This window comes from Mustela putorius, unplaced genomic scaffold (assembly GCF_011764305.1).
Source record: "Mustela putorius furo isolate JIRA1106 unplaced genomic scaffold, ASM1176430v1.1 tig00000407_pilon_pilon_pilon, whole genome shotgun sequence".
Lineage (NCBI taxonomy): Eukaryota > Metazoa > Chordata > Mammalia > Carnivora > Mustelidae > Mustela > Mustela putorius.
In genome coordinates, this window is record NW_025421373.1 from 18,525,786 (window position 1) to 18,532,688 (window position 6,903).

The window sequence follows — 6,903 nt, forward strand, 5'->3', positions numbered from 1 at the left end:
CAACACATTTCTGAAAAAATGTTCTCGCTCTTATCTGTAGTCAAATCAATTAATGCTAGCTTACTACATGCTGATTCAATCAGAACCTATAATTCAGAGTTTCACACTGATTTCACTGGTAAATTTGACAGAAAGCAACAGCTATGGAAAGATTCTCAGAAATGTTTGCAAACACAAGCAGACACAATAAAATTAAGTTAAAATTAAAATAAGTCTAAAGTCAATTCATTTTCTCAAAGAGTGCTTATGGATGGACATATAGGAATAGATTTCTTTTTTTAAAGATTTTATTTTATTTATTTGACAGATCACAAGTAGGCAGAGAGGCAGGCAGAGAGAGGAAGGGAAGCAGGCTCCCTGATTAGCAGAGAGACCGATGCCGGGCTCGATCCCAGGACCTTGGGATCATGACCTGAGCCAAAGGCAGAGGCATTAACCCACAGAGCCACCCAGGCACCCCAGGAATAGATTTTGCCATGAGCAGTTTCCTGTTCCTGCATCCATCTTCTTTTTTAAGAAGCTGATTTGTTAAAAACAAACAAACAAAAAAAGAAGCTGATTTGTTTAGTAACAGCCTTCAATGATTTACTTTATTCTAGAACTTCAAGATCAAATTCTGATTTTTGCAAAATGAACCTAAGATACAGCAAAGCAGACCTTAGATAAAATCTGACCAATGAGGAAAGGACGGGTGAGAGTGACAGAGTAGTGAGAATGAAAACAAGAGAGCAAGAGAGAAAGAGCCAGAGAGAAGTGTGTGTGTGTGTGTGTGTGTGTGTGTGTGTGTGTGTGTGTGAGAGAGAGAGAGAGAGAGAGAGAGAGAATGAGTAAGAGAGATACCCAGCAAAACATTTTAACAACTGGTCCAAACTTGTCTGAAGCTAGAAAATACCTGTACTTTTAAATTCTCAAGCTGTTACATTATTACCCAGATATAATCTCCTAAACCCTTCCATTTTTAAATGCAGAAATATCGGTTTCGTTCTTTTAAAAATCTTTTTTTTTTTCCTTTCTGGGAATCAGAGAGGCAGGAGTCTGTGTATCCCTGAATCAGTCCTAATTATTGCTTAGTCCCATCAGCAAACTAAGGGAGTATCCATGCCCTGAAATCCTTGTTTAAGTTCCTTAAAGGAAATCTGCTTTTGTCCAGTCACCATCACCATCATAGCACTAGTGAGGGCTAATGGTTATGTCAATTTCCTGGACGTCTGTAAGGCTGTAGTTGACATTGACAAAACTAGAATGCTGCTTTTAGTTTTCAGTGCCAGAAATCTAAATCAGCATTTTGGGGAATTGTGCAGGCAGAACTGTTGCTTTTGCCTGGTATTCAGTGAGTGAGCATCAAACTACTACAGTGTCAGTGATGCAGCACTTCCATGCTCTATCAGGGCTGGCTGAGCCAAAGCCTATAGGACTGCCAATTCTGCCAAGGGACGGTTCCTGAGTAGGAGCTCGGCTCCCAACTTGTGGTTGGCTAGGGAGTTGCATCTCTGCAGTACTAGACTTTTGGAGAGCTGGCAGTTTACCAGTGGTCTTCAGGATCTTTGACCTACTTCATTTCCCTTACAAAGTTGAAGGAAAGTAGTGCTCTTAGTTATGTATAGTGAGAATGGGAATGAGTCTCCCCTCTGTGAGGTGGCCTGAGCACTAACACAGTATTTAGTTAAACAACTCTTTCAATCCATTTCCCGAAGAGCACTGGAGGTATCAAGCAGAAGGAATGACCAAGAAAATCTAGAAAATTAAAAAAAAAAATATGGGGGCCAGCAAAATCAGATAAGTATACAACACACACCTCAACACTAATTGGGCTCTTGAGATCCAGTTCTTTATACCTTACAATCAAAGGAGAAGAGAGATGTTTTCTCTCCCAGAGTTCTCCCATCCATTCCTGAAAAATGATTTAAAGAAATCCATCTGGGTCAAATACCTACCTATGGGCTAATGTTGTACTCAAAGGAATGTGACTCCCTGGTCAGCTAAACGGATTTGTGTGCTGGAATTCAAGAGATGTAGAACCACAACAGACAAATACATGTAGAAAAACAGTGCTCAAATGAAAGGAATATGAAATAATTCAACAATAAAACCTCTGAGTAATTTCTTTCTCTCTTTCTCTGACTCATTCTCTCTGTCTCTGCTTCTCTCTAAGTTGTGTTTGTGTTTCTATATTTTTAAAAAAATTAGTACATGTTAATTAGATTTATTTACCTTTAAAATAATTGTATAAAGAAGTTGTTGAGTCCTTGCTACCTAAATACCAAGTCTTTCAGGAATATTTTCTATTATTTTGTTGATTTGATCTTCTTTCAGCCATCTCTTTCTAGAATAAATAAATAAATAAATAGAATAGAATAGAATAAATAGATAGATAAATAAATAAATAAATAAGTGGTGTTGTTGGGTTTCTTGCATCTGGTCTTTGTATTTTATAGATTACTCTCATATTTTTTTTTTACCTTTATTCATTTTCCATTGAATTCTGAGAAAAAAATTTAGTTCTATCTTTCAGTTCAATAATATAACCTTTAGTCAGTTCCATTTCACTGTATAGCCTATCTACTGAGATTTTAATTTCAGTAATTATTTCCTAAAAATTCTTTTTCTTGTGTTCTAAATGTTGTTTGTACCTTCATGTATTACTCTAATTTTGCTAATTACTTCTACTATAAACCTTATTATTTGGTCCCTTTAATTATTTGCTTTCTTGAGGATTAATTCTTTTACTGAGATTTCAGTATCATAATTTCAATTATTGTTCTCCTGTTGAAGACATTTTTTTTTAATTTCTCTGAATTAACCAATCATATTGGTGTCCTTCATTAATTCTATTTGCTGGAAGATACTTCTTTTTATTGGCTCAAGAGAGTAAATACCTTGTAGAAACAGTTAAATGATATTGGAAGCTTCTAAAGTTCACTGATTTTCATTTATTTCTACCTCTAAGAAAGAATATTTCCTCAGTACAACCTAAACACAGTTGGCAAATGCTGATTCTGATTATAAGTATGCTGATTTTATGGATTTTTTACAGATGAGTAAGGTGTATGAGTAGCTTGACTTCTAATTGTGTGAGTTCTTCCTGTTTTTCTTTTTGCTCTATTTGTATCTGCAGCTTGGGAGTCTCCTTTAGCATATGCACCACTTCAGCTAAAGAGCTCTATGACTGGCTTTTAGTTTTGGGGAAAATGCCCTAGCAACTGCTGTGAAAATGGATCTTAGTGCAGCTGTCCCACTGCCCTTTAACTCCATGTGAATCAATCACTCTATCACTGATCATATCTCATCTTCTGCTTTTCACTCCTTGGAATATTTTCATGTTTTTATTTCTTGTGAAAATTCATTTATTTGGAAGCTCTTTTCCCTGTGTAAGTGTTCAAGCTCTGCGGAGTTTTACCACTAGTTAGATTCCATTTGCATTATATCTTCCAGAAATTCCTTAATAATAAGGCTTGCTTTGGCACTGTTTTTGACTTTCTAGTAATATATGGCTTTCTTCTCATTTTTAAAATATTTATCTTGTCATCTTAATAGAATTTAAGAGAGAAAAAGGCCTAAATAATTGTGCTGTAGAGGGATCATAAAGCAATATTCTGGTTCATCTCTGAAACACAACTAAAAAATTCTTTTAAATAAGTACCCAATAATAAAAACATGTGTTCTTGAGGAACTTTTAGTAACTCAAATGAAGATAAAATTTGAATTTCTTGACTTTCAGTCTATTATTTTAATATTGATTCACAACTAGGCAAACCAATAAAATATTCTAGCATGCACAGATTATCTTTCTCATTAGTAGAATCAAAATCAATGAATGCAAACAGGTATCATTTTATCACTAACGACTGTCATTGTGTTTTCAAAGCACATTTCAGCAACTATCTATTTCTTCATTCATAACTATAGACAATGTAATTATAAAAAAGACCAGTTTCAAGTCATTACTTAGAATAAAAATATAGATTTAATACAGATGAATTTTTTTGCAGAGTATCTGTAAATATACTAGGTAGGAACAAATTAAGTTTCTCTTTGGATCTGTCCTTCAACAGATCAATTTACATGTTGTTTAAAATCTTTGAATGAATAGGGCACCTGAGAGGCTCAGTTGGTTGAATGTCTGCCTTAGGCTCTATGTCATGATCTCCGGGTCATGATCTCTGCGAACTGGAATCAAGCCCCATGTCAGGCTTCCTGATCATCAGAGTGTCTGCTTCTCTTTCTTTCTTTTGCCACTCCCCCTATTCATTTTTTTTCTCTCTCTCTCTCAAATAAATAAAATCTTTTTAAAAAGAAACACATAAAAAAGAAATTCTTGTGTTTAATTTAAAAACTTAACACCTTTGTTGAAGAACTACATTGATTTTTCTTTCAATATCATAGTAAAAGATACGTGTTTTGAGAAGCTGACTTCTCATACATAGTATTCTATATGTTCTGGGAACTGTCATCATAAAATTGAACAAAATAAAGTGGACCACATTTCTCTCTAGGAATAATTTCATAATTTCACATTGAATTCCAGACTAAGGATTCAAAATTAAATAAGCTGTACAAAGAAGAATTCATAAAAAATTAATCTGGATATTAATATGATAAAAAGGTTATGATACATGTAATAGCATTGAAGAATATCAAAATGTTTTGATGAGTGAATATGAATGAAGCCAGAAATGAAGAAAAGTGTAGGATTCCATTCATATGAGATTCTAAAAATGAAATAACTATAAAATGGAATTTGACGGAGATGGAAATGTTCTCTATCACGATTCTAGTAGTGGTTCTATTGCTTCATACATTTAGCAAAGCTCATCTAATTGGACATTTAAAATTGGTGAATTTAAATTATTTGGTATGTATTATTATATATTATATATTTATATTATGTCTTATTTATATATTTATTTATATATATTAAATTACATAGTATAGTGTTGTATTTAAATTGCACCTCAATCAAAATCAAACTGAAATAAAGTTAAAATCCCTATTGAAGGTGTGCAATAAACACCAAAACTTTTAGTATATCCTATATGGATTTGTGCTCTTTGTTTTATGTGGTCTCCAAGACTCACATCTTACTCTGCTTTTTGCGTTTTGTCCTGTCATAATGGCTGCCTATGTAAATTGCCTTGTTTTAATCACTCTGCCCCCTAGTTCCCCATTATAGGTAGAAACATGCTGTTACCTCTGCTTGCAAAACTTTTTCCTGACTTTTATCTTCTATGCCCATCAATTACTCCTTTCTTTAAGATAAGAACAAAAAATCACTCCACAGAAATCTTCCCTGATGACCTATATTAGATTAGGTACTCTTATATAAGATCCTCAAAACCCTCTCTTTTACCTCTGGAATGCTTTTCATAAGTGTAAGTTATATAAATTTTGTTACTCTTCTGACAGTCTTATACACCTTTGTGCAACCTAACATTTATAATGATAAGAGAAGAGCATTTGATAATGCAAGGCAAGCTAATCAAAACATATAAATTTCTTTAGCACAAAACCACCCAAGAGATATGCCAACAGGAGGCTAATCTTGGCTCTGTGAAAGGTTCACACTGAGGCTAAATTACAAAGAAATCCTCTCCCTTCTCTCCTATCTTCTACCCTGGCCCCCTATCTATTCATGGAAATGATAAATAACTGATAATTTTCACAAGAAGCTGAGTTTAAAAGAAGAGGTGGGAGTCCAGAAGAAATAAGGGAGAAAGGGAAAGAGGGTATATGAGAGAGGGCCCAAGATGGAGAATGTTGTTCTGGCAATAATGAAGCATTGGTTATATGGGAGCATCTCCAGAATTAAGAATTAAAGTCTGCCCATTGAAGGAGCCACGTTCATGTGGTACAGGTGAATAGAGTCAAATATCTGAATCTTCACCTACTTCTGAGTATGTACAGAATCGGTATAAGACACATCCAGAGCAAGAGACCACTTGGACATTGCAGAGGATTTTCTGCTTTGGTTTGTCAACCAAAGTTACTGTCATGAAATGTATTATTCCTCTCTTTAATAATAAAGAAGGTAGAGCAGAGTTTGTTACTAAATAATTGTTTTTAAAATGGGTAGATTGTTACTTACTTCCCTGAATATTAATCTTTCCTCTTTGCTGTGGTGTCCTTCATGCCTAGCATCTTATTTTCCTGTGGTGGACACCACACAATGGATATAGTGAAATCAACAAATTATATTTTGGAGGAATAGAAGGTCACCTTTAACACTTTTCAAGCTTTGCTTGTCTGCTCCATATCTGAGTTACATTATGAATGTTCAAGTTTGTCTTACTACTCGATATTTGAGAAAAGATGTGGAGAATCAAAGCAAACCTGGTTTTAATTGAGTATGATTCAATTGTGGGTGTGTTGGGCTAGTCAAAATCTGTCAACATTGATATTTATTTTTTATAGTCGGGATATATATCACTCAAATTAAGCAAATAAACAGTATCTCTGAAAAAATCAGGTACAAAAATACAGCTTGAAAAGGAAGATGAAGCTTTGCGCAGTGGCAGTATCGTAGCCAATGAGGTTTATCCGAGGCGCGATTATTGCTAATTGAAAAGGAAGATGAATTACTTGTTTATGTGTTTAATTACAGCCTATATTGTATATCACAGCTAATTAACGTGACTTTTTCTTAAGTTATATGTAAAATATTATATTTTTATGATAATATTTTATAGAAATTAAAAAATTAAAAAATTGACAATTTTTAGAGATGGATAGTGAAGAGATCATAATATTTGAGTTCAACTTTGAAATTTTCTTTGTGTGGATCATAAAAGTGAGTATAGGCAATTTTATAAGAGTTACCTGAAACTCTTGCTATTTTTCGGAATACTACCAGTAAGGATATATTTGTAAAGGCAACCAAGACAAACATATTAATAAAAAAAAAAAAAG

At 33.9% G+C, this 6,903-nt stretch overlaps 1 pseudogene; it reads left to right on the top strand.

Annotated features, from left to right (window-relative positions):
- Positions 1 to 6,494: 6,494 nt before the first annotated feature.
- On the top strand, positions 6,495 to 6,653 carry LOC123391959 (annotated as a pseudogene).
- Positions 6,654 to 6,903: the final 250 nt, after the last annotated feature.